Raw genomic sequence first — 13,033 nt, 5'->3', positions numbered from 1 at the left:
CTGACAGTAACAAGGACATAACAGACACACAAATAAACAGACAACTAAAGAACATTGTGTAGACGGAAGAAGCATGAAGTCGCTTGAACTGCAAGATACATGCCACTAAGGAACATTATGAAAGATGCAAAATGTGTAGGTGCTAAAAATCACAATTCCAGTGGAAGGTGAAAAGGCTCAGATTTTTGAGACATGTCCCCTGAGAAACAGTGTTCTAGGCAAGGGCAGCAACTCAAGCAAAGTCAGAGGCAAGAAGTAGTAGAAAATGAAGATGGGGAGCAAGGCCAGGTCAGAATCAGAGGTACTGAAGCCCAGGAAAGACGTTCAGAGTCAGACTACTGACAATTCAGAGCCACAAGGTGGATACTGAGACGGTGACCTATAGGTTGAGTTGAAAAACACGTCTCATCTTCTCACATTAGCTAAAGATTTTCTCTCTGCCTGAAATGACCTTCTCCACCTTATCTTCTCAGGATCCAACCTTCCCATCCTCCAAGGTTCACAAGCCACCTTCTCCATGAAACCAGCGGCTGAAAACCACAATACAAAATAGCACCTTCAGAAGAATCCAATGTCAGAAATAGATAGGAAGGCTCTAATAGAGTTTTACTGGCTTTCCTCAGTATGGAAGGATAACGTTACTCAATTTAATTCAACAATATTTGCCAACACGTAGCATGTGGCAGACGCTTGTCCCCGCAACCTGAGGATACTGAATTTGGCCTCATGAACACATATTTATACTGACTAACACAGAGTAAGAAGAGGAGTAAGAGAAGGCTTCCTTATGAAATGACAATCAGGAGAAGGTTATAGCTCAGTAGTAGAGCACATGCTTAGCATGCATGAGGTCCTGGGTTCAATCCTCAGTACCTCCATTAAATAAATAAACCTAATTACCTCCCCTCACCAAAAAAATTTTAAAAAGTGTGAAATGACAATCAGTAAAGATCAAAAGGATTCAATCCACATTAATTTATATGTATTCATTTGAGAAACACATGAAAACCTACCATGTGCCAGGCACTGAATGCCCAGAAATTGGCCATGCAGAGGGGAGTAAGGAAGAGGGATGGGAACATTCAAGATAAAAGAAACAGAATCTGCAAAGAGGTCAATGTAAGAGTCACAGGACCAGGTTCGGCTGTTAAGGAGGGTCAGCCAGATCAGAGAAGGTAGAAGGACTTGCAAGAGATGATGAAGGCTTGAACTACAGCAGTGGCAGTTGGCTCCGATGGTGAGAAGTGGACACATTTGGGAGAAAGAATGGAGGCAGAGTCTATAGATCTGAGTGATAGGTACAGAGAGAGGAAACCACAAGCATCCTAAGCAAAGCTGACTCCAAGGCTAGATTTCCAGAGACAGCCATGCTCGTTCATCTCTCATCTGGCCCCACTATGCAACTGGCCAATCAGAAGCTGCGGCTGGTTGCCCAGCATAACACGGCAGACCAAGATCACTGATCCTTCTGTGACTCCCCTGTGGGCTGGGTCCTCACTGTCAACGTGGACTCTCCCCGCCATCAGTGCTGAAGGTCAGGACAAAATGAGTCTAAAATCTTAGCCTAGAACCCCATCCAAGAGACTCAACAGAACATGATATCCAGGCATCATCATATGGCTTAATATGGCCAGTTTTTGTACCTCTGAATACCAAGAGCATGTATTCCCTACCAAGAGCAGGAGCCAAGTACAGATTTTCCACAGACTGGCAAGGACTGGGGGCTGGCAGAGGGGACAGCTAAGTTGGCACACACCCTATAAGGTCCTAGAATCCCACCCATACCTAAATAGCTTAAATTGGATTTGGCATTTACTGAATTTCAGTTTCTACTCCAAGTTTCTAGTCTTCCAGAGGGACACTGGTATAATTAGGCATCCCACAGGCTGGTGGTCAGAGCATAATCCCCAAGAAAAGAGAGTCTATCGCTGAGTCCAGTCAAGAAGCAGGATGTAGGGGCGAACACAGCTCTTCTCCCATCAGCCAGTGCCCAGAGCCTCCAGGACCAGAGGGTGTCCCTGAGGTGAGCCTAACCCCCCCCCACAGTAAAATTCATCTTTCTGGAGCAAGTGTCACTTTGCACCTTCTTGCCCGTCCCTCCTCTATCCCCAGCCCCCTTAATCCAAACTTGTATGTAAAAGCCCCCACTACAGACAGGTACACACAGGTGCACACAGGTGCACACGCACACACACACACACACACACACTCCAAGCAGACATTAGTGAGCTATGGCCACACCCTGATCAGGAGCACCCTTTCCCCAGACCAGGATGGTCCAAGGCCCCTTGAGAGCGACAGCACAGGGAGGGGAACCAGAGATGAGCAGGCACACAGGGTGGACCCCACGTGCAGACCTCTCCACGAGCACCAGACTCCTCCATCCAAAGGCCTGCTGGACGGCCCTCAGGAACCTCAAACATGGCTCACCCAAATGGAACTCGTCTCTTTCGCTTCCACACCCACTCCTCCACCAGCATTCCCCAACTACAGGGGTGGCTCCACCCCACCCAGGTTCCCGAGGAAGAAGTCCCTCATATCCCCTCCTTCTCCTTCGGCCGCAGCATCCACTCCATGCACAAGTCCTGCTGATTCTTCCTCCAGTTCTGCCCATCCCGTGGCTGCCACAGCCTCCCACTGGGATGACCAAAAAGCTTCCTAACTGGTCCCGCCTCCCAGACCCTCCCTCTTCCCCATATTAGCCAGGGTGATCTTTAAATGCAGATCTGCCCCTGTCAAGCCCCTACCCAAACAGCCTTCTAAGTCAAGCCCTCCATGTGATTCCCGGGTTCTGGAGATCCAGACCCTCTCCCACCTCTCCCTGCCCCCTCCTCCCCACCCCCTCACCACCTGTCTCTTCCCCAGTGGTGCTGCCCTTCCTTCCATCCCAGAAGTGCTTGCCTCCCTCCTCCCTAGGCCTTTGTGCATGCTATTCCCGCTCCCCTACCACCCCGGCCTTGATCACACTTCCTGGCCCCTCCACCTGACCTGCCATCCCCATCCTTCGGGTCTATTTTGTGCAGAAAGCCTTCCCCAGCCACTGCAGCTCCATGCCAGCCCTGGGTGCTCCCACAGCCCTGAGGTTCCCTTTACTTGTCTACCCATCTCATCCTGCACCACCCAGTACCTGAGAGAACACCCCATCATCACAGAAAGGCCTATTGGACAGCACTGCCCTGGACCATAAGCTCCACCAGGGCAGGGCCTGAGTCTGTCCTGCCCTCACTGTCACCCAGGGCCTGGGAGGTGGTGGGAAGCTAGCTCCATGTGGGCTGAAGGAGTGAAGTGGCAGCTGAGAAGGAAGGAAGTGGAGGCAGGCAAGTGAATGGAGGCCCATCTCCAGTGTGTAGGGGCCTTGCTTTAATGGATGTGGGCTTTCCACTTAGGGGCTGGGCGTCGGGGGAAGACATCCACTCTGGAGAAGCATCACAGGGCTGGCGCAGCAAAGGGAGGGCAGCCACCAGGGACAGGAATGTCCTTCAGCTGTTCACCCCAGGGGAACAAGCACAGTCCCAGTCTTCCCTCAGCGGCTCCCCTCCCAGCCTAGCCCATGAGGAAAACCTTTCACACAGAGGGCGGTCCCCCCAAACCCTCCCCAGTGAGAGGAGGCTGCACCCACACGTCAGGCTGGGCAGATGGGCCAGGCTCTGCCATGGAGGGTGAGTGTTTTGAGGCTAACCCGAGACCCTGAGCCAGTCAGACTTGGCCTTCAGGCCTGCCCCGGATCTCTGGCTCCCTCTGCTCCTCAGGTTCCACCCAAATCCTTGAGGTCTGAGTGTTCCCTGAGTCTGTCAGGACTCAGGTCAGCAAAGGGGACTAAATGCAGAAGCACAAGCCACACCATTGACACCCCCCCCGTCCTCCCCCACCAACCAGACTCCAGCGCCCCACGCCAGCACTGCCATACCTGAGTGGTCCTTCCACAACCAGGGGATGCTGCGCCCTGGCGCCGAGACCCAGGGTGGGCCAGAGGGGGACGTACAGCCCAACAGCAGAGAGGCCAGGTGCCAGCTCCAGATGCCACAGAGTTGTTAAAAGTCAACTGTCTCCCAGGGAGGTGGTTACATGGGTGGTTGCTTTATAATGATTTGTCAAACTGAACATTTTCCTATATGTGTTGAATTTCACAATTTTTCACAGGTTAAAAAAAGAAAAGAAAAGGTAACCGTCTTTGTGGAATGTAAACTGGTAAATGCCAAACCTCAGGCCGGTGCCAGAATTACCACCCAGGACTTGGCCACTCACGGGGCCCTGTGCCGGGCAGACCAATGAGTCAAGCAGCCCAGAGGGCCACTCTGCCCCTGGGACCAGCCATCTGCAGGCCTGTGCTGATGGGGGACAAGGCTGTGCCCATCTCTTAATCAGTGCCTTTGTGAGGGGAGGGGGGTAAACTGAGGAGGGCACACACTGCGCTCTGGATCACCCCCCATCAGCGCCATGCCTCTCCCCACTGCCACGCAGCCTGCTGGCCTCTGGACCCCGGGGCCCACAGCACCCAGACAGCAAAACTGGGGATGAACTGGGTTCTGAGGACTCCCTTCCGAAGAGAGAATAACACACCCCACAGAAAGTAAGCAGTTCACACAATGGCTGTGACACACAGAAAGGCGCAGCCTTACTATTCAAAGAAATGCAAATCAAAGCAGCAATGAGATGGGTTTTCACCCATCTGACTGGCAAAGATAAAAGTGTGATAAGACAGGAGCAGGTAAAGACAAGGAAAAGGCCCCTAAAATACCTAGGAGAGGAATGAACTGCGCCCGTCTCTGGAGGGTAACCTGGCACTATCTGCCAATATCCCAGCTGTGCACGCCCATCTAGCAGCTCCACTTCCAGGAAGTACCTAAGGAGACAAAAGGACAGGCCTGCAAAGATGTGGCTACACTGACATTCAGAGCGGCACTCTTTGCAGTAACAAAAACTAGGAAGCGTCCTAACCATCTGTTAATAAGGGCCTGGCTGTGTAAGTTACAGCCTAAGAGAACACTACGCAGTTTGGCAAGGAGAAAGTGGTAGCTTCTAATTTATGACTGAAAGATGTCCAGGATCTAGTGATGGGGGAAGGACTGGTTACACAAGAGTGCAGTGTAGCATGATTTCGTGCATATGTGAAGGGTATATGTGTTTACACGTGTATTTCACCATACACATGCAAATAGTTCATAAAGGCCAAACTATTGGAATGATAAACATTTGAGCAGCTATGGATGGAGAAGGCAGATGTTGAAGGAGTTTCACTGGCTTTGGATGGTTTTAATTTTTATAACAATCAGTCCTGTTATATCAAAGAGGTAATAAAGACATCCCATTCAAACAAAGCACAGTGTAAGAAAAAACAGGCCTGAATCCACATGGATAGGAAGAACAAGAGAGGAAATGATAGCAACAAAATTTTGGAATCTATAAAGCAGATGGATGAGGGGAATTGACTTCACAGACCCAAGTAAACTAAATCCTACGTTAGCAGTGAAGAAAGCTAAAGAGCTACCTGCTGTTCGCCCTAGAATTATACAAAGCCTTAGGAATTCGAGGCAGCAGGGGCCCGTGAAGCTGGGGCTGGGAGCAGGAGGGCTGGCTGAAAGCCCTTACAATCCACTTTCAGGTGTTCGAATGCCCTCTCCAACTCCCCACACCCGGGTGACTGCCCCTGTCCTTACTGGCAGACGACTGGGTGATTCTTTTCTATAAAAGGTTTAGCAGAGGGACTCTGGCTTAGGGACACCAAACACAGTTGACGGCAGGGGTACCATACCAAAAACAGGGGAATTACGTGAAAGCTTACACCCCCTTGGCCTCTTTCCCCATCAGATTCTCAGAATGCTAGTGGCATGGCAGATGCCCTCAAAGCTGCAGAATGGAGGAGACTTCCCTGGGTCATCTCTCTAGCTATAGAGAAAAGAGTCAGAAGTTCTCCAGAAGGACTGCTATTCTGTGAACAACACATACACACAGCTTTCAACTAGGTTTCTAGTGAATATGACTGGACCAGCAAGGATTATGAGACATCAGAGGAAATTCTTTGCTATCAGAGATAGAGGACAAAATAAACAGAATTAAAAAGCATCTTGGAGGAAAGAGACAATATAAAGAGAGTAAACTTTCAAGGATAATAGTTAATGCAATATGAAGTGATACGCTTCCATGAAACCAGACTAGAATGAAACAAACCAATAACAACATGCAGAGAACCAAAGAGTTCTTAGAAATTAAAAACATGACAACAGAAATGAAAAACTCAGTAGAAGGGATGAGAGATACTGTTGAGAGCAGCTCCCAGAAAGAAGAGTAAAAAAGAAAATTTAAGAGTTATGCTAAGAGGGTCAGTATGTAAATAATCAGATGTATCAGTTACTACACAACAATGCTGGATAACAAACAACTATGACACCCCTGCCTGCGGCCCACAGCAATAACTATTTATTGCTCACACATCTAAGGTGGTTGCTGATGTTGGCTGGGGCTTGGCTCTGCTCCAAGTGTCTCTCATCCACCTCCTGGAACCAGTGTGCTAACCTGGGCATGTTCTCCTGGGGATGGCAGCAAGCAAAAGCAAGCAAGCTCAATCACACCAGGGGTTTTCAGTCCTTTGCCTATATCATGATCACCACCCATCATCCCAATGGCCCAAAGCCAGCCATATGTCTCAGCCCAGAATCAGAGATGGAGGGACCACAAAGTTACATGGCAAAGGACATGGATACAAGGAAGATGCTCTTTTTACAATTGACTGCAAGAGTTCAAAAAAAGAGACAAAAAATAGAAAGGCTAGGAAGATATCATGCAATAAATAACTCTCATAGATTTCCTGAAACTAAAGCATATGAGTTTCTATACTGAATAGCCCACTGAGGGTCTGGCAGATGAGAGGAAATAGACTCGTACCAAATCACACCAATATCAACTTCAGATCATTGGGAACTGAAAGAATTTCCTAGAAGCCTCTAGACAGAAAATAGCAACAGTTTTCACACAAAAGATGGAGAATCAAAATGGCATTAAAATTCTCAACAGCAACTTCAGAAGCCAAAAGGCAATGGACAAAGTCTTCAAAATTCTTAAGGAAAATTATTTCCAAATTAGAATTCTATACCCAGCCAAACTATCGAGTTAAGTGTGATGGGAAAAGAGTTCATAGCATATACAACCACAGAGACTGTGCTCTGCCAAATGAGGCAAGGAGCCAAGGAGGAGGAAGGCATGGGATACAGGAGACAGGAAATTCGAATCAGAAAACAAGAAATAGACTCACAGACAGAGAATACAGACTTGTGGTTACCAGGGGGGTGGAGGGTGGGAAGGGATAGACTGGGATTTCAAAATTGTAGAATAGACTACACTGTATAGCACAGGGAAATATGTTATGATAACTCACAGAGAAAAAAATGTGACAATGAGTGTGTATATGTCCATGAATGACTGAAAAATTGTGCTGAACACTGGAATTTGACACAACATTGTAAAATGATTATAAATCAATAAAAAATGTTAAAAAAAAAAAAAAAAAAAAAAAAGAAAAGAAAAGAAAACAAGTGAAACCAATCCCCAGGGTGACGGTGAAGGAAAAGCTCAGGAGGGATAGCAGGCACAGTGGGCAGCCAGTCCAGCCCATGGCAGGTCAGAAGGCTCCAGAAGAGGGTCTCTAGTGGGTATAACCTGGGGGTCCCCCTGCCCTCAGCAGTGACTGAAGTGACTGAGGGAGCACAGGCCTGGGAGCTCAGCTGCCAACTAGCTGTGTGATTCCGGGACAATCCTTCAACCAGGCTAAACCTCTGTGGACACGGATAATAATGCCCTCATGGCAAGCCCACCATGGGAGTCACTGGCAGGAGCCATGTGAAATAGCAGCACAGTGCCTGGTACCTGGTAGGCACTCGGCAAATCCCTATCTGGTTTTCAAAAAGGGGTCCTACATCTTGCCTGCAGCAGGGCAGCTCAATTCCCCATCCTCCTTCAAAACCAGCCAGGCTCAAGAGAAGGGGAAAGTCAGGGAGGGTGTGGGGGTGATTGGAGGAGCCGACAACTTGAAAAGATGATGACGCTGGGTTAAACCACAACACCAGAACGTACCGCACCAGAAAGGCATAGGGCTCTTACTGGAATGACCTTCCAAAGGCAGAGGCAAACCACAGGCACATATGCAGAAGCTGGACCCTTCTTTGGACTGCACAAGGCCACCTCCCAAGGGAGACCAGGCTGTCAGAAAGGCCGGGACAAAGCACTCACAACCCTGAGAGGTGGATACCATTATCCCCATTTTGCAGATAAGGAAACTGATTCTCAATGTAATTCGCCCAAAGCTACCCAGTTAGTATGAATTTAGCCTTAAAAAAAAAAAAAAAAAGGATGTTTGCTCTGAAGCACTACCTTAGCTATGAGGAGGAACTCATGCTAATAACAGAAGAATGCAAATTGATGTACAGCTACTAAATCCCTTCTTTTTTACCTAACAAACAGACATTTTTTAAATTGATAATCCACAGTTAAAGATGCTGGGGAAACAGACACTGCCAAACTCTGCTGGTAAGAGTGTAAACTGACAGAGCCTTTCTGGAAAATGATTAGCCAATACATGTGACAGTTTCAAACATGCACATTGATTTAGCAACAGCTATAAAAATTATAAATGGGCATAGCTCTCCAACTCGGCAATCCTACTTCTATCGTTCCTCCTGCAGTTATACTTGCACAACTAAACCAAGACATGAGGATATTCACTCTCTAATTAGAAAAAAAAAAAGTCCATTGATATAAGACAGGTACTGCTGTACCAAGAAGCTGTCCATGCTGTGAAGTAGCCCACGACACACGGTTAAGTAGAACAATCACTGTTCATCCTGTTCTAAAAATGACGAATCAATTTATATTGATTTACACACACAAGGATACCTAGCAACTGTTAAGAGTGGTTATTTTAGAGAGCAGAGGCTGGCAGTCTTCAAGTTTTCTCTATATTCCCTCTTGCACTCTTTAAACTTTTTACCACTCATATGGGGGAGAGGGTACAGCTCAGTGGTAGGGTGCATGATTCACCTGCACAAGGTCCTGGGTTCAATCCCCAGTACCTCAGTTAAAAAATAATAATAATTTTTTTAAAACCTAGTTAGCTCCCCCCAAAAAGCACTCATATGATTTAACTCAGAAAATCCACTTCTACGAATTTATCCCAACAGCAACAACAAACAATATGCCTTGCACACAGCAAGTACTTGTTGAATAATAAATATGAGCATGCTAGCATCTGTGTAAAACTAATGGTTTCCCTAATCTCAGTAGTGATACAGAGACTCCGTTGTGGAATGCAGTCAGATGTGAATCACTATCAGCACGTTCCACAGTGCCAAAGGACAGGGTGATGCCCTAGCTTTGACAGTGGGGTGTGCCCACACCTGGAAGTGGTTTTGAAATATGGGCTCCACATCTCAGGAGCCCATGTCTCCCTGCCCCTTGAGCCTCCAGAGGCCAGTAGGGTAGGGGGCTGCACACCCGGCCGGGAAGGCCCTGAAATGCTCGGGACCAAGGTTCCAGGCCAACTCTGCTCAGTCAGGCCAGCGGCCCTTGCAAGGGCCACATCCCCTCTCCGACTCTGTTATCTTCGCGTATAACAGCAACTCCTGCCCTGTCTACCTTAGAAGAGGCTGATGGAAGGAGCAAATGAGAGGCCTACTATGTGCCAGGCACTGGGGGAGTGTTGTGTGAGCATGAGGTTCTCCCCTGTAGATTCCACACCTGACTTTCACGGAGCCAGGACAGGCAGGTGGAGATGATCCCAAGAAAGCACTGAATGGGTTTCCAGCCCACCCTCACCTCCACCCCCACTTCTGCACCCATCCCCCACCCACCACCTCTTAGAGCACTCAGCCACACACACCTGCTGTCCCCTCCCTGACACGTATCTCAAGGAAGTCAGTGTCCCAGAAAAAAGCAAACCTCTTGGGCAGTTGCTGGAAGCAACAGTAGCCTTACTGTCCCAGTTATAAGAATCCCTTTGCAAAGAAAGTTTTGACAAAGAAAAGCAAAGAGAAAAGGGGGGGTTGTGACAACAGAAGGGCAAAGCAAACCATTTCAAGTCCTGACACAGGCAAACTGGTTCTTAAAGTCACCTGTTTCTAAGCAGGAACGCAAGGCTCTGTCCTGTCATGCCACACAGCTGGGGCACTGTGCGTTGCCAACTGACTTACATAAGCTCATGAAAACCCCATGCGTTTGAGTTCCCGGTTTGTGCAAATAGTGTCCGGGGCGCATCCGAGCACCCTGGCCATCCATCAACGTCGGTGCATCTCCCAGGCTGACGCTGCCTCACCTGCGCCCGAACCCATGCTGTGTACACTCCACCCGAGCCGTGCATTCTGCAGGCAGCTTCTGTCACCACAAGGCCTTTCAGCCCGCTGATGCCTCTTTCCCATTTATCAGGCCCACAATAGCCGCATTAATGCTGATGAAACCCTGAGCATTCAGAGGGAAAGGAAAAGGGCCTCAGCGACTGGGAGGATGTGTTGTGTGTTTATTCTGATCAGTCGGCCCAATCAGAGCCTAGGGGTTTGGAAACCACTCCTCTGCCAGCATGTCTCCCCTGGAGACAGGAGAGCCACGAGTCTTGAGATATCCTTGCAGGAAGCACCCACTCAGCCCACGAAGCGAGAGAAGGCTGGGGGCCTTAAATCTGCTTCCTCGATACATGGGGTAGTGAGACCCTAATAACCCCAGGTCAGCAGCTCCCAATTAGCTTAAAGCCACCTCCCTGGTGACTGTGAGGGTCAGGGAGCCTGGCTCAAAGCCTCTCAGAGACTCCCATGTCCACACCTAGGGTCAACCACACCCGCAGGAGACCTAGTCTACCCTGACTGATGCCAAGTCAGTTGTTGAAGCCTCAAACAGAAATTCTTCTCTAGAAGACCATTTAAAAAAGACAGTACCCACACATACCGGTTTGCAGCCACCCCAGAGCACAAGTCCTACCAGACAAGAAGGCCACAACTGCAGGAGTATGACTTAGGCTGTGTGATCTGATATCTTGACACAGCAACAAACAACAGGCAAGCCCTATTTGCATTTGCATCCCTGAAAATGAGTTACAGTTACTTAGTTACATATTTGACATGAGCTCAGATGAGTAAACAGTACAACACATCCCACTATGATACTTATAAAAGCAATGCTTTACATCGCAACTATATTGATCTTTGCTATTTACGTACATAAATAAATACTGACACATTTATTACTAAGATACAAACTGGCTGAAGTTTAACATTAGCCAACTGAGCCTAATACTACCCAAAGAGGCTAGAAAGTGTTAAAAAAAATTGTTTTTTTTTTTGCAGCATGGTTCTCACTAAAGCAGCAACACTTAAAAATCAACAGTGGTTGCTTCTGCGAGTTCTCAGGCAACAAGACTCAGTAGGTCTACTTGGTGAGTCCAGATCCTTTGGTTCCCTTCTCTTTCCCTCAAAAGGAAGTACTTTCCAGGAGACCTTGGGCCCTTATCACAAATGTACATTCACGCTGCATGTCTCATTCTGACAGGGAAGACTTAAAGGAAGCCCAGTTATTCTTGAGGATGTACATTCTCATTTACTAAGCATCTGTATGATCTGAATCTGTTCCAGGGGCTGCAGAAGCATTCGCAAACAGACTGAACTTAACAGAACAGATAGTCCTTAACCTCACGGAGTATATCTTCTAGTAAGGAATTTTGCTTTTGCTGATTTGTTTCTTGATCAAGGTGACAAAGTCCTTTTAAGTTCACACATTTGTCAAGAGTCTGATTTTTCTCAAATACTTAAACCTTGGCTCCAGTCAATACATCTATTAAAAGGGTCACATCCTGAATTTGGTTCTATGTTGAGAAATGAGACCCATGAATTATAATACTGGGTCCTAGCTTCTGTCTCTGTCTGTTACCCCAGACAGGTCAGATATCAGTCCATGTTCAATATTTCTGAATTCCTTACCATCCAGCTGTGGGAAAGCTTTGAGTATCAGACCACCCACCAAGAACCCAGAGAGGTCTCAAAACATCTAGCAAGTCCTGAGATGTTTCAGTGATGCCCTCAAGAAAGTTGTACCCAGGAGTTAAAACTGTCTCTTAGAAAACACATCACAGGATAAAGATAACTCATTTTGTGGGATCTAATTGTGGGTTCCAGAATATGTTCCAAAAGGGGAAACAAGAAAGAAGTGCTCTGCCCTCCTGGGAATGTGTCACCAGCAGATCTGGTCTGGCAGAGCCCAGTGGAGACTCCAAATTCAGGGTAGCTCCAGACACTCAAAGACTCAGCCAGTTCAGCGAGGCCAGGGCGGGCTCCACACCTGCCCCTCCTGTGGGGCTCAGGTGGAGGCAAGGGAAGGGGAGGGCAGAGCAGGTAACTGCCTCCCTGCTGGCTTCAGTCGGCAGGCTTCAGCCCCTCACCTGCCTGACTTCCAGGGGCATCCCTGCTCATCTACAAAAGTGTCAGCCTCTTGCTCCCTCTGAAAATCAAGCAGAGCTGGAGATTTTCCGGGCTTTTAATCATTCTCGGATTCAGCTCCCAAGAACCCAGGGACAGGACGCCCAGCAGAGTTTGCTAAGAACTGAGATAATGTATTTTCTAACCAGAAAACACATCTCAGCTAGTTACTGCCTTATTCACTTTTCTAGAGCAGTTATAATTATAGTATTTGTTTCATAATTGCCGCCTACTTGCACATACAAAATCCCCCAATCTTAAAATAAATTATAGCTCCCTTTTTGATTTAACTGCCATTGTGCTGCTAGTTTACAAAGAGAAGGCAATCTCTCCAACTATTACTGTAATAATAAGCCTAAGGTGAGCAAAGCTTGAATTTTCAGCAGGTGACGTGACTCATTAGTTAAAAAGAGAATTATCAAAAGTAATTTTATTGAACGGCTTAATTATGGCTTTCTCAATTCTGGGCTCAAGGGCCAACAAGAACCACCTCTGATCTGCCCTTTTCCTGGCTTGCTGCTGACCTCGGCACAAATGATGAGGAAATCCAACCTCGCTGTGGTCAGTGTCCCCCGCAGGGTGTTTGG

At 47.8% G+C, this 13,033-nt stretch overlaps 1 long non-coding RNA gene across 3 annotated transcripts in view; it reads right to left on the bottom strand.

The window, feature by feature from the left end:
* LOC123613271 (uncharacterized) overlaps nt 1–13,033 on the bottom strand; it is a 278,819-nt gene that overhangs the window by 234,777 nt on the left and 31,009 nt on the right. The gene's annotated exons all lie outside the window — the stretch shown is intronic.

This window comes from Camelus bactrianus, chromosome 3, assembly GCF_048773025.1.
Source record: "Camelus bactrianus isolate YW-2024 breed Bactrian camel chromosome 3, ASM4877302v1, whole genome shotgun sequence".
Classification (NCBI taxonomy): domain Eukaryota; kingdom Metazoa; phylum Chordata; class Mammalia; order Artiodactyla; family Camelidae; genus Camelus; species Camelus bactrianus.
The sequence above is the reverse complement of the archived record's forward strand: the minus strand, read 5'-3'. Positions and strand labels throughout refer to the sequence as shown.